Source organism: Oryctolagus cuniculus, chromosome 14 (genome assembly GCF_051225735.1).
Source record: "Oryctolagus cuniculus isolate XC-2025 breed Fujian yellow rabbit chromosome 14, ASM5122573v1, whole genome shotgun sequence".
Lineage (NCBI taxonomy): Eukaryota > Metazoa > Chordata > Mammalia > Lagomorpha > Leporidae > Oryctolagus > Oryctolagus cuniculus.
In genome coordinates, this window is record NC_142880.1 from 2,985,171 (window position 1) to 3,011,757 (window position 26,587).

Sequence of the window (26,587 nt, forward strand, 5' to 3'; positions counted from 1 at the left end):
CACACCCACGGGGCCTCACACACCCGCGGGCCTCACACACCCACGGGGCCTCACACACCCGCGGGCCTCACACACCCACGGGCCTCACACACCCGCGGGCCTCACACACCCGCGGGCCTCACACACCCACGGGGCCTCACACACCCGCGGGCCTCACACACCCGCGGGCCTCACACACCCACGGGCCTCACACACCCACGGGGCCTCACACACCCGCGGGCCTCACACACCCACGGGGCCTCACACACCCGCGGGCCTCACACACCCACGGGCCTCACACACCCGCGGGCCTCACACACCCGCGGGCCTCACACACCCACGGGGCCTCACACACCCACGGGCCTCACACACCCACGGGGCCTCACACACCCGCGGGCCTCACACACCCACGGGGCCTCACACACCCGCGGGCCTCACACACCCGCGGGCCTCACACACCCACGGGGCCTCACACACCCACGGGCCTCACACACCCACGGGGCCTCACACACCCGCGGGCCTCACACACCCACGGGGCCTCACACACCCGCGGGCCTCACACACCCGCGGGCCTCACACACCCGAGAGACCTCACACACCCGTGCGGCCTCCACCTCACAGACCCACGGGCCTCACACACCCACGGGGCCTCACACACCCGCGGGCCTCACACACCCACGCGGCCTCACACACCCACGCGGCCTCACACACCCACGGGCCTCACACACCCGCGAGACCTCACACACCCGCGGGCCTCACACACCCGCGGGCCTCACACACCCGAGAGACCTCACACACCCGTGCGGCCTCCACCTCACAGACCCACGGGCCTCACACACCCACGGGGCCTCACACACCCACGGGCCTCACACACCCACGCGGCCTCACACACCCACGCGGCCTCACACACCCACGGGCCTCACACACCCGCGAGACCTCACACACCCACGGGCCTCACACACCCGTGAGACCTCACACACCCACGGGCCTCACACACCCGCGAGACCTCACACACCCGCGGGGCCTCCACCTCACACACCCGCGAGGCCCGCGGCCGCGCGGACGGGAAGGACCAGGGTGTGGCTGGGCCTGGGCTCGCGCGCACGTAGCCCCGCCCACTGGCGACGACCGGAAGTCGCTGCCCTGAGCGGCCCTGACGAGAAAAGGCGGGAGACAGGAGAGTGAGAACCGTGCGGCTTCTCCCTGCACAGCCCAGTGCGGAGCTGTGTGCGGCGCCGCGGCCGAGCTCGCTCCCGGCGGAGAAGGTGGGCCCGGCGGAGGGGAGCGGGGAGGAGAGCGGCCCAGGCAGGAACAGCGCCTGCAGGGCCGCGGGGTGGTGCGGGGCCGGCGGGCGAGGCCGCGAGGGGGCCGGGGGAAGAGGCGAAGGGTTGTGCAAGGGGCCGGGAGCGTGTTCGGGCCCTGGGGCTGGGGGCCGGCCCCTTCTCGTCTGGGGGTCGTGGCAGCCCCGCTCGCAGCGTCTCCGTCTTGGTTTCCAGTGGATGCGCTCGGCGGTCACACCGTGTCAGGAATCCCAGAGCAGCTCCGGGCTGTCTCCTGCCTGGACACCAGGGCTCTTGAAAAGTTTGTGCAAAAATACAGCTAAGGGCTAAGTTTATTTTGGTGCCAAAGACATGTGACCCCCACGCTTAGGTTTTCATGCTGCCCGTTTCCCCTGAATTCTCTGAAGCCGGGCTTGCGGGCCTGCAGCGGACATCTGGGTCATTTCCAGGCTTCGGCTTCCAGACACGGGGCCACAGCAGATACCATCATGCACAGCGGCCACGTGTGGAAGAGCGGGAGAACGTCTGTCAGAGAAGTCCCAGGGCTGGAATTCTGGCCTCAAAGAGCCTGGGTGGACATTGCCAGGAGGCCTCCTCGGTGACATCGGCTCACACAAACCAGGGAGCAGGTGACGGGTGAAAAGTGGGTATCTTGTACAGCTCTCATTGCACTCTTACCAGAAGTGAGCCTAAGCAGATCCGAGCTGAGAGCTAGTGGCTGCTGTGAATTAAAAATGACTGAATGTGGGCCAGGCATTATGGCGCAACAGCCAGGTAAGCCGCTGCACCCAGGAGGCCGGCATCCTATAGGGGAGCATCAGTTCCGGTCCTGGCTGCTCTGCTCCCAGTCCAGCTCCTTGCCAATGCGCCTGGAAAGGCAGCCAAGGGCGGCCCATGTGGGAGACCGTCATGGAGTTCCAAGCTCCTGGCTTCAGCCTGGCCCAGCCTCAGCCACTGTGGCCATAGGGGGAATGAAATAGCAGGTAGAAGGTCTCTCTCTCACTCTTTCTGTCTCTGTAACTCTGCCTTTCAAATAAAGAAATACCTGAAAATTTAAAAACAATTTTAAGAAGTTAAAAATGGCCTAATGAGGCTGAGAGCTGAGCAAAGGCCTACGCCTCAAGCAACATTTCATTCATTAAACAAAAAACAGTTGTGCCACAGCCACACTCCCAGGCCCTGATGCACCTGAGACAGGTGAGACCTGGTCTGCCCCAGGTGAGCTCCAGTACAGAGAGAGAGACAGGCAAGGAGGCACACAGGAAACTGAGGTGGCGTTGGTACATGGGAGGAGGAGACACGGAAACATAGGGGCAGAACAGCAGTGCCAGGCCTGATGTTCACACAGGTTTTCCTAGAAGACTTAAGTGTGAAAGGCAGGGCGCTGGGGGAAGCAGGTGATGAAGACTTACCCACTTTTAAGGCCTCCTTGGGTTCCTTGTAAACCCGGGTTCCATGCATCCGCAAAAATACCTGGAGTGTCTTTAATGGAACTGAGATTTTTAAGAAGGGTGTAACTAAAAATATTTCTGAAATTATGGCAAGATCCACATCAGAAAGGTGAGGGATGATATGTGGTGACCTCCTTTATAATTCTGGGGCCACAGTAGGTTTCACACGGAGGCCCCCACCTGGGGAGTGAACCAGCACATGAAAGATCTGTCTCTCTCTGTCTCTCCTTCTCTAACTCTGACTTTCAAATAAATAGACTTTTTTTTTTTTAATTTTTTGACAGGCAGAGTGGACAGTGAGAGAGAGAGAGACAGAGAGAAAGGTCTTCCTTTGCCGTTGGTTCACCCTCCAATGGCCGCCGCAGCTGGCGCACCGTGCTGATCCGATGGCAGGAGCCAGGTGCTTCTCCTGGTCTCCCATGGGGTGCAGGGCCTAAGCACTTGGGCCATCCTCCACTGTACTCCCTGGCCACAGCAGAGAGCTGGCCTGGAAGAGGGGCAACCGGGACAGAATCCAGCGCCCCGACTGGCACTAGAACCTGGTGTGCTGGCGCAGCTAGGTGGAGGATTAGCCTAGTGAGCCGCGGCGCTGGCCATAAATAGACCTTTTTTAAAAAGGGGGGTGGGGAGGCACTGTGATGCGTGTAGGCTGTCCTGCTGACCACGGCAACTGGTTCATAGTAAGCTTTTTTTAGAAGTAGGAGGATGCTTAAAAATCATGAGACCCAGTGCAGTGAACACACGGGTCCATGATGTGGTCGGTGATTAACACGATCAGGCGTGATGGACTGTGTGTGTGTCACCATACTTGCTGTGCTTTGGTTGTTGACACCGGCACCTTCACAAACACCTGAGCAACACGCTGTGCTGTAGCGTCAAGCGTCCCCAGGCACTGTAATCTCACAGGACCATTGTAGGCCTTGTGGGCCTTCATTGACTGAAACGTGCTTTTGCAACTATGACTCAGTGGGTCAGGTGCTCATCGCTGGAGACAAACAGCCTCTGGCATCTGAATGGTTCCGTGGAGGAGGAGGGCATGGCAGCAAGTGGGGCGTATGCTGTGCCTCTCTGATCCCAGGGAGTGAGAACTGAGAGGTTCTAGGCCCCAGGGCAGAAGAGAACCTGTCAGAACCCAACACTCAGTGGCGCTCTGGAAAGTCTGTCCTCCTTGGGTCCCAGGAGCCCAGTCTATAGGGCCGGGGCTTGGGCTCCTTGGGAAAGGGAAGGGGCCGGGGAGTGCTGTGCAGTGAGCCCATACTTCACAGACCAGCACCTAACCCGGCTGTTGTGCCAGGGCCTGCCCGGGTGTGTGCAGCTCGCGCCCACAGCTTTCCAGGCTCCTTGCTGGCAAGCACCACGTCAGGCCTGGGGCGCAGGATCTGCCAGACCTCTCTGGACGCTGGGCCCCAGCTCCCGAGAACGTGGCCCCCTGTTCTGTGAGGTCTGTCTCCCCCCGTATTGCGTCCAGCAGGATGCCTGCCTTCTGAGTTACCCTGAAGTTCTAGAAGTCCTCAGGGCTGTGGTGCCCCGAGCTCGAGTCTAGCTGCCCTGGGCGTCAGGGGCCTGTGTCCGTGGTGAGGCCTGTTCCTCCCATGCAGGCAGGAGGCGCCCTCCCACGAGCAGCGCCACAAAACTGGCACAGCCATCACACCCCCCGGACACCCTTGTCCAGTGACCCGCAGTCTGCAGAACAGACAGAGACGAGGAGCCGCAAGGCTTCCTGTGGGCCCCACTGCCCTCTCGTTCATCCAGCAAATAACGACCAAACGCACCTCTCCAGAAACTGCAGCTCTAGAGGTGCCAAGCTCACCTCTCTGGAGAGAGGCGACAAGTATTAAACACATCCAGGGAAGGGCTCATCCTGGTCAAGTCCAGCAGCTAGATTCCCTGGGCAGAACGGAGAGCGATGTTCCCTGGAGGAGGGGCGCCACCTGTTGGGAAAGATGAGTAGTGTAGCAGAGAAATCATTGAAGTTAAATTACAAAAAATAAAAAGGTAAGCGATAAAATATGAAAAACACAAAGCACCTTGCTGTGTGGCACTTTGTCAAGGTGACATAATTACTCATGTGTTCAGCGGAGAGTTACTCCGTCCTTCACAGGTGCTGGACTTGAAACAAGGTACAGGGAAGCCCAGAAAGGCAACAAGGCAAAGGACTCCAAGTAGGAAGAAGCAGAGGCTGTAACCTCAGAAAGCCAGGACCCCAAGCAAGAGCACAGCTCAGAGCAGGGAGACGCGGGACAGGAGTCTGCAGAGGTGGCACAGAAGCAGGGACCCACGTAAGACAGCACGTGGGAAGCTGAGCAGACAGCCTCCCAGCAGAAGGAAGAGCCATGCAAGGGCCCTGGGACGTTAGCAAGGGTCCCTGTGCCTGGACAGTGTGAGTGAGGGGACAAGAGTTACAGGTGCAGGGGCCTGGCGCCATGGCTCACTTGGTTAATCCTGCGCCTGCAGCGCCGGCATCCCATATGGGCGCCGCGTTCTAGTCCCGGTTGCTCCTCTTCCAGTCCAGCTCTCTGCTGTGGCCCGGGAGGGCAGTGGGGGATGGCCCAAGTGCTTGGGCCCTGCACCCGCATGGGAGACCAGGAGGAAGCACGTGGCTCCTGGCTTCAGATCGGCGCAGCACGCCAGCCGTGGCAGCTGTTTGGGGAGTGAACCAACGGAAGGAAGATCTTTCTCTCTCTCTCACTGTCTAACTCTGCCTGTCAAAAAGAAAGTTACAGGTGCAGGTTGGGGCTCATGTACGCAGATGAGGGGCTTCTCTTTTATTCTAGGTGCAGTGGAAAGCACCGGAATATGCTAAGCAGGAAAGGATCTGGTCTTCTGCTCTGGCTTTAAAGAATTACCTCCACTAGCTTTGTGAACAATTGGCATGGAGGCCACTACGTGCGTAGTCGGCATCTCGTCTGAAACATGAGACATATCCGAAACTGAACTGTGTTCCTCTCCTCTCCTTGTCTGCTGCACCACCCACCTCCTGAGGTCATTTCATCTCCACCCCCAGGCTCTGACTGGGAAAACAGCACCCACCCTGAGTACTTCAATGGCGGGAATTTGATATGGGGACATGGTTACAAAGATGTAGGAAAAACAGAGGAAGGCGGGCAGTGTGAGCAAGGCAGGAGGCCATGGTCACCTTGACGGCAGCAGTGACACAGAGGGGTAGCGTCACGGTGTCATGGTGCCCCACAGGCAAGGTCACCCAGGGGGAGCTGGAATCTCACACAACAGCAGGAGCTGATAGCAAAGGAGACAGGCACTGCAGGTGAAACCCCAGGGGTAGCGAGTTACCTTAGCCTCGCCCCTCACACCTCCCCTGTGGCTGTGCCCGTCCAGAAGCCGGGAGGCCGGGCAGCTGGACAGGGTAACTGCCAGAGCTCCGCTCCCCACCAGGCAGAACAGGGCATGGTTCTGACTCAGAGCAAATCGGAGCTGAGCAGCTGCACCCCGCCACCCAGGTGACCATCCCTGAACTTGGAAACAACCGGGCCGTCTGTCTGAGCTGTGATTCACACAGCCGGCGTCTCTGCTCCACCCCACAGCTACCACCTCCCTTCCAGGCCTTCTCTCTCCTGGACAATGGAAGGCTTTCTGCCCTGCTTCCCTGCCTCCCCTCACCCCACTCCAAAACCCCCTCCAGAATTAATTTTTAAACAGAGCCGACTGTGTCCCGACCTCTGCCCACAGCTGAAAGCCACTTCCTCAGGGCCCCTGGCGGTCTGGCTCCAGCCGAGCATTCCCTCTTAGCTTCCTGCACACGCACCATGCTTGGCCACAAAAGAAGAACTTGCCCGCAAGCATGGCAGGTTCTGTCACGTCTACACCCTGTGCCCACACCCCCTGGAATTCTCCTTTCGAAATCCTCACTCCATCCTGCCAGGCACCTGCCAGTGCCCAGCTCCCACAGGCACAACAAGCTCTCCCAGATGCTGCGCTCGGCGCCTGCGGCTGGCACAGCTGCTGACTGCACTGAGGCTGCGACGGAGCGTGCTCCGTGCAGTGAGGGTGCTACCAGCTGCTCAGCCGGAACACAGCCCCCAGGGTCTCCCTGGTGTCCGTGCCACGCTCCCACTACAGGCGCAGAGATGAGCCGCTGCTGACTGTGATGGCCCCATACTGGATTGCCAGCTCTCAGCTGATGCTGGGCACGTCGTAGGTGTCCTGTGTTTTCTGGAAAGAACCCAGCTATGTCGGTCCAAGAGTAAGAGGAAAAGCCAGAAACACAAGAGTGACGCATGCAGAGGGGAAAGGAAAGCTGTCTTCCCAGGCTTAAAACGTTAGACTCATGTGTGTTTTCAAGACAAAGAAACACAAAGAAATGGCTTTCAAACTCTGCATGAAGATGTTTGCTTAGGCCTAAGGAAGAAGGCGCTCAAAAAGGAGAAAGCAGGGGCTGTGCTGCCTCTGTGAGCTCAGGGTGTCAGGAGTTCTGGAAGATGAAGGCAAGCATCCAGGGCTTGGTGTGAACTGAGCACCTGGAGGGTGTCTAGCTAAGCGTCTGTACGGAAATTAATCACTTCTGCATGCCAGTGTGGGCGTCCCTGGGCACAGGTGCAGGGAGGGGGCAGGTGAGCCCTGTGCTGATAAAGGTCAAGGTCTCCTTGTCTGGCTTGGGAATGTGCAGCAGATGAGTCACCCAAAGCTCGTGGCCACAGAACATGGTGCATGAGCCTACAACCAACTCAGCTGAAAAACTCAAAGTGCTGTGGTCACGCCACATGCTAGAGTGGATTGTGTCCATGTGGGAGACTCACTGGCAGGAGATTCTACTCCATGTAGCAAGTACAGCACAATGGGGGGTGTGCTCTGGATGGTGCTGGTGACAGCAGCGTGTGACTTTACCGACACTTAAACCTCCAGTTACGTTACAGTAGTCAGCTTACGACATCCAGCATCAACAACAGAGTTCTGGAGGATGGGGCCCGCTCTGTGGCACACCAGCAGCCCATATGAGCACTGGGTCAAGTCCTGGCTGCTCCACTTCCTGTCCAGTTACCTGCTAAAGTACCTGGGAAGCAGCAGAAGATGGCTCAGGTACTTGGTACCCAGTACTCATGTGGGCAACCCAGATGGAGTTGTTTCCTGGCTTCAGTCTGGCCCAGCCCCAGCCATTGCTGCCTTTTGGCTGCCTTCCCAGGCACATTAGCAGGGAGCTGGATCAGAAACAGAGTATCCAGGACTCAAACCACTACTCACGTGGGATGTCAGTGTCTCAGGCCGTGGCTTAACCTGCTGTATCACAACGCTGGCCCCAAGATTTTTTGTTTGTTGTCATCATTCCCTAAACAGTGCAGTTTGACATAATGTGTTTGTTGCATGAGATGTCATAAGTTATCTGCACATGACTCCCTTTGCCCAGGAGCATGAGTGTGGGTTCTGTGCCTTCACATGTCACCAGGGTCCTTGACGGGCTGAGAACTGAGTTTGTGAAGCCGAGAGGAGAGCCCCATGGAAAACAGACCTGGTGCCTGGTCCCTCATGGACTCTTCCATGCAGCTGGAGCCAGCCACTTCCCCACGAGCCTGGGGACCTCAATATATTTTGGGAACCTTTGGGAACATAGGAGTACACCCAAGAGCTGCAAGTGAAACCTGACAGCAACTCCTGGCTTGGCTGTCCAGCCTAGAGAGGCTCTGCAAAGATGTCTAAGCTGAGATTCCTCATTAACAGTACCAGCAGGGGCTGGCGTGGTGCATAGTGGGTAAAGCTGCCACCTTCAGTGCCGGCATCCCACATAGGCACCTGCCTGTTCAAGTCCCAACTGCTCCACTTCTGATCCAGCCCCTTGCTAATGTGCCTGGGAAAGCAGTGGAGGATGGCCCAAGTCCTTGGGCCCCTGTGCTGACATGGGAGACTGGATGGCGTTCTAGGCTCCTGGCTTCAGCCTGGCCCAGTCCTGGCTGTTGTAGCCAGTTGGGTAGTTAATTCTCTCTCTCTCTCTCTCTCTGTGTGTGTGTGTCTCTTTCTCTCTCTCTGCTTTTCAAATAATAATCTTAAAAAAAAAAAGTTCCATCAAGCAAACTTAAAAAGAGCTGTCTTATCACGCTTTATGCAAATGATCAGGCCAAGTTTAATGAAACTAAAACTCCTTTTACAAGCAAATCGGGCTTGCCATGATTATGTTTGGTAGGAATGGGAGCTGGAGAGAAGAGCTATGTTTAAGAAGAAACTCACAACACACTTCTTGGTAGGTTCTAGCCCTGCTCATTTTTTTTTATCTTCTATCGTTTATCAGCAATTTGATCTGTATCTTAAAATCTTCCCTGGCTGAAAGTCTAATATTTCCAACTGTCCTCCTAATTTTTCCGACTTGGACTCACTAAAATGAAAATTGCTTTTTTCCTGAAGCCCTGCAAGCTGGGACTGGTGAACATGCTGATGTGAGGAACTCACCATGAGCTGTGCTCCAGGGAAGCCCGGCAGGCCGCCGCCCCCAGCCCAGCGCGAGGTTCTCCAAGTCACCTGGAGAAGTCTGCAGACGGCTCTGCAGGCTCCGGCCGGCTCATAAACTGCTCCAGCTATTGAATTTTTTTTTTTTTCATCTTATTTAAAAGGCAGAGACAAGGATAGAGACAGAGCTTCCTTCTACTGGTTCAACACCCCCTCCCCCCCAATGCCTGCAACAGCTGAGAGTAATCCAGGCTGAAGCCAGGAGTCTGGAACTCCATCCAGGTCTTCCACAGGGATGGCAGAGACATAAGTACTTGAGCTATTGTCTGCTGCCTCCCAGGGCAGCAGGGAGCTGGGTCAGAAGTGGAGGATCTGGGACTTGAACCAAGCACTGTGATATGGGATGCAGACATCACCCAATACCCACCACCAACCATTAACTTGTTTTCCTCCTGTTTATGTAGAAAGGCCTCTTAGAGACTTGATTGTCTACCCTGGAGGGAGACACCCCTGAAATGAGGCACAGCTTTCCAGGGGACTAACTTATCCCCAGCAACAGGAAGCCAACCTGATGATCTACTTGGCCACTTGGTCCCCACGTGCACTCTGCCTCCCACACACACTGTTGAAAGGTGAGTTTTCTTAAGGATTTTTATAATAGGTGTCGTGTCTTTTGGGTTAACTTTTCATCAGTCCTTTGTGGTATCATGTGTCTCTGCCCATATTCCTAAGTCTGTCTACCTGCTCTGCAGTCTCCAAGATTCTGACCAAGAATCCGAGTGATCCGCTGCATGCTCAGGGACGAGGAGTAAAAGGCTCATCCCTTCCCAGGTGCCCGCTCCTTGGTTCAGTTTCTGCCTGGCCATTCATGTACTATGACGGATGTTCTTGTCCACACCCAAGCATCTGCCTCCCCAGGTTCCAAGCTTGGTTGGACAACTGTCAAAGCGCCTGGTCCTCCTGGGACCCTCAGAGGTACCCAAGCTTAACAAAAATTCATGTTCTCCCCATCCCCGGCATCCATCAGAACGCCACACCTTGCGTCTTTCTGTGGCCCAGTCTCAGTGATCTAGCCCTCCTGCTGAGCAAGTCCGGGACCCAGATGCCTCCCTGTAGTTGGGAAATGACTGGATCACGCCCACCGTTGAGGTCCCCTGTGACCCAAGGCTTGGGCCACAGGTGGCACTGCTGGGGGATGCTGGGGCCTTGGGGAGGTGGAGACTGCTGGGAGGCCCTCACATCAGTGGGTGTACAGGTGGTTCTCCTGCACCCCCTGGTGGTTCTGTCTCTGCCCCAGCTCAGCCTCGTGCCGCTCCCTCTGACACGGGCTCCCAGCGTCACTGCCTGCCGCAGTGTAACACAGCCAGTGCAGCACTAAGCCCTGGCACCTCCAAACTGTGCTGCTTAGAGCTCTCTGCTTCGTGAGCAGTCTGCCCCGGCTGCTTTGCTACAGTAACTCAGAGCTGACCTGACAGCTCTCTGTCCTCACCTCCATGGGTCAGAACTCCCGGCCTCCACCTCCTCAGTGCAGCTTTGTTTCGAAGCAACTCTCCAGTCAGTCTACCTAATCCCTTCTAAGCGCAGCCAAACCTGTGCGCCAGATCAAGCAGATGTCTGTGCATATCACAGCTGCCCCTGCACACCACAGGCCGTTCTGATGCCCTTCTTTCTCTTCCTAACAACCCCACCTCCTTCAACTCCAGCCTTTGTTTCCCAGGGAGGCCTTCTGGATTTTTGTAGACAGAAAAGAGGTCCACTCCCTCCTCTTCCAGCACTTGGCATACCCCCTCCCTGTCAGGTCATGACCTGCTGTACAACCATACTGTTATATTGTCTCTCAGTAGTCTAAGCTTAAAGAACACATCAGCCATGCCTGCTTGTTTTTTTCTCCCTGCTGCATGGAAACTTCTGGCCTAGTGACTGATGCATACTAGTTGCTCAAGAAATATTTACTGAGTAACTAAATGCGTAAGTTAAACTGGAAATAACCAACATCACACTCTTCCAAGAGCATGTTTTACAACAGATACCGACCAGAAGGGAAACAGCATTTTCTCGAATGGAAGAACTATGAAAAATGCCTGGAAGGCAGAGTGGAGATGAGTTTCCTAAGACGCTGACTGCCTTACAGCTCTCCCGGAGCCATTCTGCATTCTTAACCTCCGTGTATTTAAGGCGAGCAGGGCCAGCATGCCATGTTCTTCTTGCAGGCTGCGAATAATGAAGTGTTTCTTTTTGTCTGTCCTTGCCTCCAGAACATTCCTGGCTTGGTGTAAATCGACTGTAACCACACAAGACATAGCAGGGCAAATGAAAGAAAGAGTCGTGAGGGTTTCCTTTCTATGAGCAGCCGCCTTTGGAGGACACTGTACAGGTCTTCCATGAAACAGACTCCCGGCTGTCCAGTCGTCAGGCTGGGTAACGACCACTCTAGGAAGGGGATTACCTCTCAACGTGGGCCTGAGAACACGGGGCTTCACGCCTCGCTTCCTCAAAGTGTGAGGTCCGCCAACGGTGGAAGGTGCAGGGTTAAGTCGGGGAGTTCGCCCAAGGATGCATCCCAATAAGGACAAGCTGCGAGGCGCCCCATTGCTTTGTGGGACAGTATGAAGGCTTGGCACTGTTTGCTGGAGACAGCCTCACAGCAGCGCAGATCTCCCTGGCTACAGGCTTGCTCACCGGGGCTGCTCAGTGCCCGCCGAGTCAGGCGGCCCCGCTCCCCTGATCACTGGCTGCTCCTTGGTCCCGTGGCTCACAGGCTGAGCCCTCCATGTGCAAAGGCAGAAGGGTGGGTGTCTGAAGTCCGTGACATCCGTCTCAGGCCTGCGGTCCTGCCAGTGGGGTACAGTCGGCGCATTCACTGGAGTAATCTGAGTGTGTGCGCAGGCAGACTCCACCCCACCCTGCCCCCACCTTAGAAGGTCCATTCGCAGAGGAATTTGTGCCTCCTATTTCAGGAAGCAGGGTGAGAGATACCCCTCCGCATTGGGTAGCACAGGGCTCCCATTGGGCACTGACTGTGGGCAAGGCCACGGGGGAGCGATGAGGCAGTGTTGGCCCCAGAAGGCATCAGCTGGATTCCCCTTCACCACAGCTCTGTCCTCAGCACGCAGGTGCTACCTCACAGGAGTCACCTCTGCTGGCCTTGACCCACAGGGCTCCACTGGAGAACAGCAGGACTTCCACACTCATCACAGCTGTAGGCAGCTCTTTCTGCATTAAAAAAAAAAAAAAAAATTCTCTCAAGTAAGGCCTTGGCAGGGCTTCCCGTGACAGAAGGTATCAGAGGCAAGGAAAAGATGTCTACAAGGACTCGGAACAGCAGGAGACTTACATGAAGCTGCTCCCGGCACTTCCTTCCCCAGCACATGGGAGGGACGGCTTCTCTCCTTGTGGATGAAGCACCTGGTCCCTGCTCCCAGGCTCTGCCATGAGCAGGAAGATCCCAAGGTCAGCCTCTTGGTCTATAGAAAAGTCATTAGTTTGTCATCTGCCAGAAGAATATTCCACATACAATCTTTTTCGTTTGTTTATTTGAAAGGCAGTTACAGAGAGGCAGAGACAGAGAGAGAGGTCTTCTATTGGGTGGCCCACTCCCCAGATGGCTGCAGCAGCTGTGCCAATCTGAAGCCAGGAGCCAGGAGCCTCCTCCATGTCTCCCATGTGGGTGCAGGGGCCCAAGGGTTTGGGCCATCCTCTACTGCTTTCCCAGGCCATCACAGAGAGCTGGATCAGAAGTGGAGCAGCCGGGTCTCGAAACAGCATCCATATGGGATGCCAACGCTGCAGGCGGCAGCTGTACCCACTGCACCGCAGCGCCAGCCCCATCCACATTCAATTTCTTTACAAATGATAAATATGCTGGCTTGCCCAGGATATATTTTTTTTGATGTTGCACAAAATAGGATCTGTCAAATAATTTTCACATCCAATGCCTATAACTATGCCATCTCTATAGCAAAGTATATTTTAAGAATAAAATCACAGGCCGGCGCCGCGGCTCACTAGGCTAATCCTCCACCTAGCGGCGCCAGCACACCGGGTTCTAGTCCCGGTCGGGGCGCCGGATTCTGTCCCGGTTGCCCCTCTTCCAGGCCAGCTCTCTGCTGTGGCCAGGGAGTGCAGTGGAGGATGGCCCAGGTGCTTGGGCCCTGCACCCCATGGGAGACCAGGATAAGTACCTGGCTCCTGCCATCGGATCAGCACGGTGCACCTGCCGCAGCGCGCCGGCCGCGGCAGCCATTGGAGGGTGAACCAACGGCAAAGGAAGACCTTTCTCTCTGTCTCTCTCTCTCACTGTCCACTCTGCCTGTCAAAAAATAAAAAAATAAATAAAATAAAAAGAATAAAATCACAGGGCTCAGCACTGTGGTGCAGCAGGTTAAGACCCTGCCTGTAGCACCAGCATCCCATATGGGCCCCTGGCTTCAGCCTGGCCCAGCCCCGGCTGTTGTGACCATTTGGGGAGTGAGCCAGCAAACGATAGATCTCTCTCTCTCTCTCTCTCTCTCTCTCTCTCTCTCTCTGTGTGTGTGTGTGTGTTTATGTGTTTCTGCCTTTCAAATAAATCTTTTCAAAAAATGAAATCATAAACTGACATTTGTACTTGGCTATAACACACAGTGTTTATTTCTCGACCAGCTTTGTCAACTCCCTTCAGAGTTAAGTCTGCTTGCATTATCTGAACCAAAGGTTGACTTTACTCTTACATAGACATAATGAAAAAGAATCTCTCTGTTTTGAAAATCCACAATATGAGCTCATTCTTTTGGTATCTGGTCCTACAAGCTTACCTGGACTATTTTGAGTCCAAGCCAATCTTTCCATATTTATTTTATGTATGAAAACACATACACATACATTGGTTACGCGGCTTCCATTATGAAAATCAGTGACTCTGACCGCCCACTGATGTCCTTGGCGTCCTGGGGCCTCTAATGCAAGTGTCCCAAGTGACCAGAGACCTGGCCCATCCTGCTGTGTTCCTGATGAGTAACACAGGGAAATTGATGCTGTCATGATTGACAGTTTGTCTCTTGCTTTGAAGTTCCAAAACAACATGTTCCAAATGCACGCTCATCATCGTTGATGAGCTGGTCAGGTTGCAAAGCAAATTTGTCATTATTTAAATTTGCATTACAAGGTGTCTAAGTTAAACACAGAATACACAAATATGTGACCTGCAGGGTGAAATCACTGTTTGAGGAGAGTTGCTACTAACATGTCAGAGACCGGTCCCACTGAAACAAAGATTGTTCTCCTTAGGAATCAAGACAGCGTTCCAGCTATGGTGATGCACACCGGTCATTTCAAGTTACTGATCTTTATTTTTTTTTCTCTTTTAAAGATTTATTTATTTGAAAGAGAAAGTGAGAGAGATGAGAGAGAAAGAGGTGTTCCATGCATTTGGTTCACTCCCAAAATGGCCACAATGGTCAGGGCAGAGCCAGGCTGAAGCCAGGAGCCAGGAACGCCACCCAGGTCTCCCACATGGGTGACAGGAGCCCAACACTTGGGCCATCTTCTGCTGCCTTCCCAGGTGCATTAGCAGGGAGCTGGATTGGAAGTGGAGCAGCAGGGATTCAAGCCAGTACTCCTAATAGAACGCTGGCATTGCAGGCGGCAGCTTAACCTGCTGCCCCACAACGCCAGCCCCATAAATCACTTGTCTTTAGACCCAGGGGAATCTGATGTCTGGTGCGCTTGGCCTTCGTGGTCCCCTCCGTCCCTACCACATTATGGGTGAAATCTCCTAATACTCTCTCAAAAGCCATTGTCTGGCCTTCCCTCTGACTCTGCCTCCTATTTCTGTAGGCTAAATTTATTGACAATTTGACCCCCAAAACTCCTATTTTCATCCATCTCCATAGTAACTACACATCCAGAAAACTAAAACATTGCACCCAAGACAAAAACATAAGACACGGCTGAGACGAACATGCTTCCTGAGCCAGTCTGGTGGGCTCCATACAAGTCCCGTCACCAGCATCTCTGTACTGGAGCTCACTACACCCTTCAAGCCTCCCCTTCTACGGCATCGACCCAAGGGTGACCAAAAACTATGCATCGTCTCCAGGGCTTGCTTGGAACATGAAGGTAAAGACAGCGATTGCCAGAGAGAACTGCAGAGGGAGGCAAAATCCTGGATCAGCCCGGGCTTCCCCAATGCTCAGCACGCCCCTGCCGACCGCCTCTGCTCCCACCGGCAGTCACATCCTGGCGGTGTGAACTTTGATCCCCGTGTGATGACCTCGCAGGCCTGCACCTTCTCCGGACAAAGGTGACAGCCTGGAGTCCTGGCTGGCGGGCTGAGCAGGTGGGCCATTTCCCCAGCTCCCGCCATCGCGATGCCAGGTGTGGTAACAGCCCAGCCATTACAGCACAAGAGACTTCCGCCGGCTTGCACAAACCACGCGGTCACGTTCTCATCAGCCGGTGATGCGGACAGTTGAAACGCAAACAGCAGTAACCAAGTCCATAAACTGGACCTGATGTTAAGAAAACAAACAAGGCTTTCCCATGTGGAAAAAGAACAAGACTGGCCCAGAACCACAGAGCCTCACAGCTGGAAGGAGACTTGAGGTTGTTCCACTCAACCTGTGAGAAGGCTCTGCACCATTCTTGACAGGAGTCCTGCTGCCGCTCCCTGTTCCTGCACCCCCCTGCAACTGAGCCAGAATTAGGCGGGAACTTCCACGGCTTGACTCTTGTTTGTCTTTGATAGCTTCTAAATCCATTCTGCCAGCAGCCCTATCCTAGTTCAGGCAGCTTTTAAAAATACATGATAATAGAGCCTGGTGTTGTGACATGGTGGGTTAAGCCACTGCCTGTGACGCCAGCATCCCATATGAGCACAGATTCAAGTCTCGACTGCTCCACTTCCCATCCAGCCGCCTGCTAATGTGCCTATGAAGGCAGCAGGAGACGGACCAAGTGCTTGGGTCCCTGGCACCCATGTGTGAGACCCAAATGAAGCTCCTGACTTTGGCCTGGTCCAGCCCTACCCATTGCAGCCATCTGGGGAGAGAACCCATGGATGGAAGAACTCCGTGTCTCTCCCTCTCCCTCTGTAACTCTGCCTTTCAAATAAATAAATATTTTTAAAAATGCATCACAGTAATAACAGCATTCACTGGGTGTTCTCTATGTGTACACATAGTTTTATATAGGAACTGTCCTGTTTGTATAATGATTATGGGCATAAACTCTGGAGCCAGACTGTCTGAGCTGTGGCTCACCCTACCATTTGCCGGCTGTGACCCTGGACAAGTCGAGCAACCCCTCTGTGTGTCAGTGCCTCGGCTGCATGTCAGAGGGCTGATCATCCATATGGTGTCTGTCCTGCAGGTCTGAAGATTAAACACCAGTATCTGCAGAGTGTCTCAAACAAAGCCTTGCCCAGGGAAGGGATGACACACCCTGCTGTGTGACTCCCTGTTATTCTTCCTCTTATGCTCCCATTTCACAGCTGAGAAGACTGAAGTTAGTGACATGATCAAGCAACATAATGGGGATTTTTTTAAATTATTAAATCTGGAATCAGTTGATTAGCAAAGGCATTTGCTATCCCTTGTCTATCTGCTATCTCACCCACCTTTGCACACTTGTCTGTATTTCCACAGATTTGATTACAGGAATCTGTTTCAGTACTGGATTTGCCCAGAGTTTGGAAACAAGGTCATGACTCCTCCAGAAGCAGGACTGCTGTTTCATTGTCCCCACCTCGAGATGGAAATGGGAGTCTGGACAACAGTATGACAAAAGGTACTGAGACCACACAACTGTTCCCAGCCTTAGATTCAATCATTGTGCTCCTGCACACTTATCCTAAGAAGTGAGCACACTTCCACGTCCTCCTTATCTAGTCCCCCCAGAATACTAAGTGTAAATACTAGAGGTAGATCTAGGTAAGTCATGATAAACAAACATGAAGGAAAACTATGTAGAATACTCACTTTGGTATATAGAAGCATAGAAAGAAGTCCATCATGCTAAAAAAGACATCTAGATTGAGGTATCGTGGGGTTATCACTAGTCAGACATGTATGCTTTGTTGAAGGATAAACATAGAGGTCGGCACCTGAAATGCCAGCATCCCTTATGGGTGCTGGTTCGAGTCCCAGTTGTTCCACTTTTGATCCAGCTCGCTGATAAAGTGCCTGGGAAAACAGTAGAAGATGGCGCAAGTGCTTGGACCCCTGCACCCACGTGGGAGGCCCAGAAGAAGCTCCTGGCTTCGGCCTGACCAAGCCCTGGCTGTAGCCATTTGGGGAGTGAACCAGCAGATCGAAGGTGCCTCTCTCTCTCCCTCTCTCTCTCTCTCTCTCTCTCTGCCTTTCTAGTAAATCAATAGAGGATAACGTTAGACACATTAACATATTGCAGCGGAACAAGCGCTGGGGTGCAGTGGGTTAAGTTACCCCTCAGGACGCCTGCATCCCCTATCAGTGCCTGAGAGCGAGTCCCAGCTCCGCTTCCAATCCAGCTTCCTGCTGATGCAGGAGGTGTTTACCAAGTAATTGGGTCCCTGCCACCCATGTGGAAGACCTGGCTGGAATTCTAGTCTCCTGAAGTTGGCCTGACCCAACCCCAGCTGTTGCGGACATTTGGAGAGTGAACCACAAATGGAAGAGCTCTGTGTCTCTCCCTCTTTCTCTCTCTCTCTCACTCTGCTTTTCCAGTAAATAAAAGTTGAAAAGAAAACTTCTGAGCAGCTTGAACATTCCATAATTGGGCAGCTTTGTTGAAACAGCACCAGCACGGGCTCGCTCAAAAGTGTTTTAATGCTTCTGTGATAAATACCGTCTAGTAGTGAAAAGGAGCTAAGGCTGCGTGTACCAGCAAGCAAATCTGGAGCAGGAGACGCGTTTCAGAACGATACATGCACAGTAACTCCCGCATGTGTGGTTCTGAGAACATGCAAGCACCACACCACAGTGTTGGGGCTGCAGGCACGCGTGTGTGCGTGTGGCTGAGGTTCGAGTGTTTGGGGTGAGTGAAGACTGCCAGGGTTAGGCCCAGGGACTGCTTCTGGGGCTCAGAGGGAGACGTGACCATGAAGGATGTCTTCCTAAGGGGACTGGTGAAGGAGTAAATTACCTCTACCAGAGCTTCTCAGAGAATCTGAGGGGCATATTAAAAACAGGTGTTGGAGTCCCGCCGCTGGGGACCAGATGCAGGGCCCGGGAGGCAGTAGGCTAATCGCGGAGGACAGGTGGAGTGGAGAACGCCTGGGCTTCTCAACATCTCACACGTGCACGAATGACTCAACCAGGCCTTTACTGCTGATCTGTTGCTTTAGCAGTTAAAAAACAAGATTTATAAAATGCTTATCTTAGAGTGTCTACTTATAAAATGACAGAACCTTCCAGCTCTCCAAGGCTGGGTGTCACGGGCTCTCTGCCATCCACGGCGCATGGAGCCTGGCGAGAGTGGGCAGCAGGGCCGTTCAGTGGGTGCACACCCACCTGAGAGTTGCAAAGGTGCTCCCTTGTGGAAGGAGCCATGTGCACCTGCAGCTTTCTCAGTCTCTGGCCTCACACTGAGTGTGCTAGAGGGAAGAGGAGAAGCCAACCTGTTCCATCTCCACCAGGCAAAGTGCTCAGACGTGCAGGGTGCCCAGCCAGAAACCACCCAGGCAGACCCACACTGGCCTCCCACGGCCTTCTGAGTCCTGCCTTGGCCAAGCCCTGGCCTGGGGCTGGCTAAGGGAGGAAGAGGAGCTCAGGAGGGCTGAGGGCAGCCCCCCCACCCTGTGCCACCCACCAGCAACCTGCTCAGCCTCTCTCTCCTCTGTCCCCTCCCTCAGAGCCCTGACTGGGGTTTTTGTCTTGCTTACTGAATCTCCGAGTTTTCTTTTTCTTTTTTTCTAATTTTTTAAAAATATTTCTTTTATTCATGTGAAATACTGAGTTACAGAGAGAGAGAGATCTTCCATCTGCTGATTCCTTCCCCAAATGGCTGTAACAGCCAGGGCTGGCCTGTCGGAAGCCAGGAGCTTCTTCCAAGTCTCCCACGTGGGGTGCGGGGGACCGAGCACTTGGGCCCTCCTCCGCTGCTTCCCCAGGTACATCAGCAGGAAGCTGGATGGGAAGTGGGGCAGTGGGGTCCATATGGGGTGCCGGTGTTGCAGGCGGTGGCTTTACCCACTACGCCACAGCGCCAGCCTCCGGGGTTCTCTTTAGAAGCCAGAGTGCGGCTGGTGGAGCAGAGCATCCTAGCAAAGACAAGGAAGCCAGTGTGGTGGGGACGGGAACAAGGACTAAGTGGAGGGTGGCAGGATGGGGCCGGAGCGGAAGTAACCGAGGAGCCTTTGTGAGCGATTGGTGCTTCTCCAGCAGCGCGGGCCGGCTTCTGGCCAAGACCGCCGCCCCCAGCCCCACGCTGTCCTTCCACCGCGTGTCATCAGCAGGTCCTGGAGGTCAGCCAGGACCCCAGCACGAGAGACCACTGGGGACTGGGAAATCCCACTGGGTCAGAAGGGGTTAAGCGTGGGATTACAAAGAAAGGGGAAGAGACTGGGAAAAAACATACAGCATCGCTGACATTTTTATTAAGAACCCGAGGCTTTTCAGTGGGGGTTGGTCAGTAAAATACTAAGCGTGGGTGAAGGGACTTCGTGTTCTTGGCCAAGGGGGTTTATGTCAGCGCGTGGTACCTCGGGTGCGTGTGTCAGTCGCGGTTCTTTGAAAAGGCTCAGGGAGGAGACGGCGCAATTGTCTCCAGACAATCACAAGCCGTGATTAATCCTGAGCCATCGCAGGCGGATGTGCTTGTAAACAGACGTGGGCAGGAACGCAGGGCGCTGGCTCAGAGCGAGCGCTCTCTGCCTGCTCCACAGCCCCCGTGCCAGAAGCCAGCGCTGAGGCCCAGGAACAGTTTGGATAACACGGACTGTGTTGGTCAAACAGACTTGGAAACAACAAACAGAAATACATCAGGCCGCGCTTCGGCTCCAGGAGCGACCTCCGTGTCAGGGGAAGGTTATTTCAGGCTTGTAAAGGAAGTCCAGCCGCCGAGAGCCAAGAAGGCAAGCCAGGACCCTGGCAAGGAAGGACAGAGTCGCCTTCCGTTTTCCTAACTGTGAAGGGCTTTTGAACAGCAAAGTCCACACTAACGACCCGTGCGTACTGCTGTGTCTCCGGAACTGTGTGCCAGGAATTTGCCGCAGACTTGGTTGTCATTCTGCAGTCATCAGGCAAGAACCAAAGACCAGTCAGACAAGTCTCCAGGGGGACATAAAGAGAAAAAAGTAGAGATAGGTGACGAGACGTGGAGAAGGCAGAGCCTGACCAGAAACGGAAGGCGGCGCCTGTGGAGTGAAAAGCTCAAGGTCCAGTTAGAGACTCAGCGGATCCCTGGACGTCATGAGAAGCTGCACGGACTCTCCATTCTTACTTGGGTACCTACGTGAACGCCTGCCTCAGATCATTCGAGATTAGCAGGACAACAACGATAACTCACACATGAGAGCTTCCGCATCAGGATGTAGAATGATTCAGAGACATTATCTCATTAATCTGTGCCACTCTGAAGAACAGGTGGCAAAACAAGACCTTAACACCAGCACTCCCAAGTCCAGGACTGCTGAGCTAACCACCACACTGAGTTAGACTTGATCTTAGCCAAAAGGCCGAGCAGCGATCCCACCACGTTGAATGGAGGCTGAGGCTCCGTCTGGGCGGATTGTGATTGAGTGATGAAAGCTTCCTCAGGAGTGTCCATGCTCTAGAGCGTTGCTTTGTTGTTTTTGTGTTGTTTTTATTTGTTTGAAAGGCAGAGTTAGGGAGAGACGGGGGGAGAGCTTCTATCTGCTGGTTCATTCCCTTAAATGGCCAAAAGGGCCAGAACGGGGCAGGTCTCAAGTCAGGAGCCAGGAGCTTCCTCCAGGTCTCCCACGTGGGTGCAGAGGCCCAAGCACTTGGGCCATCGTCTGCTGCTTTCCGTCAGGTTAGCACCGTGCTGGATCAGAAGTGTAGCAGCCAGCGCATGAACCAGCGACCATCTGGGATGCTGGCACCACAGGCGGAGGCCTAACCTGGTATGCCACAGTGCTAGCCTCTAGAGCACTGCTTTCTAAGCTGGGCTGTAGGTCAAAGGTCAAGTTCAGGGTGTCTGCCTTCAAGAGCTCTGAAGTCATCTCTTGTGTAATCATTACAGTGCAGACGGCTCCAGCCCAGGGTGTCTCAAGTAAAAATGACACAGTCACACTCGTGTACACGGGACTAAGCCCATTGAAAGAGAGCTCCCAAATGCCTGCAGCAGGCAGGGCTGGGCCAGGCCGGAGCCAGGATCCAGGAACTCCATCCAGATCTCCCTCCTGGGTGGCAGGGACCAAGATGGTTGCTGCTTCCCCCGGTCTGCGTTAGCAGGAAGCTGGAGTCAGGAGCCAGAGGGAGGTGTGAAACCCAGGTACTCTGATGTGAGATGCAGGGTGCGTAAGCAGTGTCTTAGCCATTAGGCCGAACGCCCACCCGAGTTCCATGCTGAGCATGGACGCCACCCTCCCCCAGCTGCTAAGACTGGATTCCAGTGGTGGTGCCCACTGGGTCAGACCCCTGGCTCTGCCACCCTGCTCATTTGCCATGTCATTCATGGTGATGTCAGAGGCTGGCTTGGGGGGACATTAACACACCCCTTTATCACCGTCATTTCACAGCAAATGCGGTCACAACTGGATGAAGCCTTTAAGCCACTTCTGTATATCAGAATTGTAGAGATGCGGCTGCATTCGTCTTTCACAAGCATTCCGAACACTGAGGTTGCCAAGAACCAGCTCTGCCCAGGTCCCTACCCATGCCCAGAGCTGCAGAGCTGGGGTCGTGCTAGCTTGGGCTCAGGTGCAGGCAGGATAGAGTTAGGAAGAGGGCCGCTGCCGCGGCTCACTAGGCTAATCCTCCGCCTTGCGGCGCCGGCACACCGGGTTCTAGTCCCAGTCGGGGCGCCAGATTCTGTCCCAGTTGCCCCTCTTCCAGGCCAGCTCTCTGCTGTGGCCCCGGAGTGCAGTGGAGGATGACCCAAGTGCTTGGGCCCTGCACCCCATGGGAGACCAGGAGAAGTACCTGGCTCCTGCCATCGGATCAGTGCAGTGTGCCAGCTGCAGCGCGCCAGCCGCGGCGGCCATTGGAGGGTGAACCAACGGCAAAGGAAGACCTTTCTCTCTGTCTCTCTCACTGTCCACTCTGCCTGTCAAAAAAAAAAAAAAAAGTTAGGAAGAGAATTCTGGTTTCTCTGCTCCAAGGCTGGGAAAGAGCTTAGCAAAGGACCCAGCATGTAGCTGTCCCTAGACATTCTCAACTCAGCAAAGCTGGAAGTGGGAACTCCAGTAGATGCCTGTGGCACCTTTCAGAAGAAACAGCTAACTCTTAGTGAGCCTCCAACTCCATAGATGCCTTTTGTGACCCACGCCTCCATCAGGGATGCTGTCCCCAGCACAGAGCAGAATGCTCTGCGGACTCACTGCAACACTGGCCATTGAGTCCAGTGTGACCTCACAGACAGGGTAGCTTACCCAAGCTCATGGGCTCCTCTGTGGGGAGGACAGGATTCCAACCCTGCAGGTCTGTGCCTCAGCTGCCGTCTGCGTGGGACGCCACTGTTCTTCTTGCCGCCATGCTCTGGAACCCTGTGCAATAGAATGGCAGCGATGACTCTGGGGGAGGCCCCTCCGCAGCGTCGTGACAATATCTCAGGGCAGTCAGCGTTGGTCGTGGCCCAGCTCCACCACTCAGCCCCGGGGACAGGACAGACCTCCCTCTGCTGACCACCACTCAGCCTCCTCATCCCAGAAATGCTACCGTGGCCTCAGAGCGCCCTCTCGGTCCTAAAACTCAAGGTTCTAAGAAGTGCATGTTCTAAACTAAGGACCCTAGCTTAAATAAGTAGTCTGTAACCATGGAGTTGAACTTGACTGTGCCTTAAAGGAAAACCCGAGTTTGTGTTGTTTTGTAAGGAGCTTTAAAGCGTGAGTTGTTGATAGAATGCAACTTAGACATTACTTCATTTACAGAAGGGAGGCAGAGTTAAGCTCTGGCAGTTGAGTCTGAGCAGGGGTGGGTGTGGTGTGCGGTGCTGGCAGGACACCTGCGTGGACACCAGGGAGTTGGGGAGTGGTGGGAAGCCAGAAGGTAGGAGTGAGACAGGTGGAAGCTGAGGGAAGGGCGGGACCTGCCTGACAGTGACGCCACCAGCGGTCCAATCAGTGTTGTTGCTCAGGGAAGCAAGCTCATGCATCAGTGTGAGTGATTCCAGGCCTGCCCGGCTGGCACCAACCACTCAGCCCTGCTCCGGGCCGGCTGTCCCTCTTCCTCCTCCTCTTCCTCACACTCTTCTGCTTGTGTCCCTGCCTACACGACATCTTAGAGGCAGGGGTCTTGTTTGGGCAGAAATGGGGACAGAAAGGAGTTACAATGAGAATTCTGATGCCTGAAGGCTCTTAAACTTGAGAAACATCAAGAAAAAGGATGCAAGTTGTTGATCATTTCTAAATATCCAGTGGCGTAGCGTCGGACCCTGAAACTGTGGCAGATACTCACAAGCACTTCCTGAGTGTTGCACACTGCTCTAAAGAGACTGTATGTAGCTTGTTTCCCTAACAACCGCGTGAGACAGGAGCTATTCTCTTTCCCGTACAGACGAAGAATCTGGGCACCGAGAAGCTAAATCATTTTACTGCAGTTGGAAGACGCCTGGGGTACAATCTCAGGCTGACAGGTTCCACAGTCACACCGGCTCCCGGCTGCTCCCCTGTGCTGCCGTGACATGGACATGGCTTCCTCTCATAGCAACGAGGATTCCAAGAGCCAGCTTGCATTCACACAGCTGAAGGCATAGACAATAAGAGGCAAGGTCTGCCAGTTTCTAGAACAGTAATTCTTCTGTCTTTTGCTGATCTGATGGGGTTGGGACTTGGTGACATGAGGGGACGTTTGTCTCAAGTTTCTCCTTCTTGCTTTGCATAGGAGCATGGTGGTGTTCCCCGAGCAGCTCTGGGTCTCTCACGGCACACCCTGGGTGGAGCTCACCGCCAGCAGGGAGCTGACACAGCCCGCTGGCCGTGCTCTGAGAGAGGCACCCAGCTGTTCATCCTCAAGGACGAGACCAGCTGCCTCCCCAAGCAGAGCTCTTTGCCTTTCTCCAGTTATTTCACACACGCACACAGACACACACACGCACGGACAGGTACACACACATGTGCATGCACAGGATACTGTCTAAGGACCAGCAGTAATGTCCACTGGTAGCATCCTTCCGGGAGAGTGTGTCCACAGAATGAAACCGCCCACCAGGTATCAGCTGCCCGGCATGCAGCCTCAGGTGCACCGTGGAGAGCCTCGTCACGGCTTGGTCACGCTGGCGTCTGTCTGTTGAGCCAGGCCCAAGTTCTGAACTCTCCCAGCATGTTAGCCTGCACCCACACCCGGCCGACTCTGAAACTGCAGGCATTTTTCTGTTCATCAAGATTAGATTCTGCAACAACACGTCTTTTGTCCCTCATGATGATTTCTGCAAGGGAATGACTGCAAACTGGAGGGCTTTTTTTTAATATTTATTTTTATTTACTTTCATGTACTCGAAGGCAAAGCCTCCGAGAGAGGAAGAGAGACAGAAAGAGAAAAAGAAAGATCTTCCATCTGCTCGTTCATTCTTTAGAAGCCTGCAGCAGTAGGGGCTGGGCCAGGCTGAAGAACTCCACCTGGGCCTCCTGGTTGGGTGCAGGGGCCCAGTGCTTGAGCCATCAGTGCCTCCCAGGTTGCATTAGCAGGATGCTAGAAGTAGAAGCAGAGTAGCGGGGCTCGAACTGCTCACCACAGCACCTTCCCCAGTGTGAGGACTGACTGACTTTCTGTGCTGTCTGTGGAAGCCAAGAAGTCAGGGAGTCGAGGTGAAAGGTTTATTCTCCATCATGTGAGAGACCTGGATGAGGTTCTTGGCTCCTGCTTCCCTTGCCCAGCCATGGCCGTTGCAGCTATCTGGGGAGGAAACTAGCAGGTGGAAGAACTCTCTGTCTCTTACTCTGCCTTTTGGATGAAGAAATAAATAAATTTTGTAAAAAAGATTTACTCTCTGATGTTTACTAATGTCACTATTTTTATGTGTCTTGAAAACTTTCAGCATGTTTTGTTTTAATCCAATAAATCGTCCACGTGCACATTGTGTGTGTGTGTGTGTGTGTGTTGGCTGATTTAGTAACATAATCATAAAATGTGCCAAACAAAATCATGTTTAAACTGTTGACTCAGAGGTGATTAAACTTCGCAGTGGGGCTGGGCATTTGGACAGTGATTAAGAGTCAGCATCCTGGGGCTGGCGCTGTGGCAGAGCCGGTAAAGCTGTCGCCTGCAACGCTGGCATCCCGTGTGGATGTCGGCTGCTCCACTTTCAATCCAGCTCCCTGCTAATGGCCTGGGAACGCAGCAGAGGGTGGCCCAAGTGTTTCGGTCCCTTCTTCCCACCTGGGAGACCCAGATGAAGCTCCTGGCTCTCTCTGGCTTTGATCTGGCCCAGCGCTGGCCATTTCAGCCATCTGGGAAATGAACCAGTGGATGGAAGATCTCTCCCTCCTCTCTCTCGGTCCATCTCTCTCTGCAACTCTGACTTTTAAATCAATCAATCAATTTTAAATACATAAAAAGTCTTGCATCCCATATCAAAGCTCCTTGATTCAAGTCCTGGCTCTGCTTCCCACCCAGCGCCCTGCTAATGTGCAGCGTGGGAGGCAGCAGTGCTGGCTCCAGTCTTTGTGTTCCTGCACGCAGGTGGCAGACCTGGGTGGACGTCCGGGCTCTTTACTTGAGCCAGGCCCAGCCCTGGCTCTTGTGGGCATCTGAGGAGGGAACCAGTGTTATCACTGTCTCTGTCTCTCTGCCTTTCAAATGAAAGGTGAAAAAGAATAACAACAAAAACTTGTCGATAAATCCAGAACTCTTTCTTTCGAATGTTTCATTTCCTAATTAGACAGCAAGCATAATCTGAAAAAGTTACTAAACTAATCACCACTGGATGCATTGTGTCAGGGCAGGCTTGTGCTGCAGTAGTTAAGTCCTTGTTTGGGACACCCCCGTCCCATCTCAGAGTACCTGGTTTGAGTCCCAGCTACTCTACTGCCACCCAGCTTCCTGGGAGGCAGCAGACCATGGCCCAAGTACTTGGATCCCTGCCACCCATGCGGCAGACCTGGCCTGACTGAGTTCCTGGCTCCTGGCTTTGGCCTGGCCAAGCCCTGGCTTTGAAAGGCATTTGGTGAGTGATTCAGTGGATGGAAGATCTCTCCCTGTCTGTCTCTCTTTCTCTCTGCCTTTGAAATAAAATTAACACTTTTTTATTTTAAAAATGCATAGGCCTTCTAAAAATGAAACTGCTTTCAGTTATGAGTTGAGAACCTTATTAAAGTTAAATAAATAAAAGATAGGGAGATGCAGTCAAACATTACCTTCCATCTTTCAGCGTAGTAATCCAAATTTAAATTTAAATGAACTTTATTTAAAT

At 53.9% G+C, this 26,587-nt stretch overlaps 1 long non-coding RNA gene across 2 annotated transcripts; it reads left to right on the top strand.

The window, feature by feature from the left end:
* The first annotated feature begins 769 nt into the window (after positions 1-769).
* LOC127492798 (uncharacterized) lies at positions 770-25,228 on the top strand. Of its 2 annotated transcripts, none has more exons than XR_016220335.1 (4): positions 770-1,244; positions 9,565-9,732; positions 16,723-16,864; positions 24,061-25,228. It is a non-coding gene; the product is annotated as an uncharacterized LOC127492798 (long non-coding RNA). The 2 variants fall into 2 exon arrangements; XR_007922574.3 differs by lacking the exon at positions 24,061-25,228 and adding an exon at positions 17,244-17,750.
* The last annotated feature ends 1,359 nt before the right edge of the window (positions 25,229-26,587 follow it).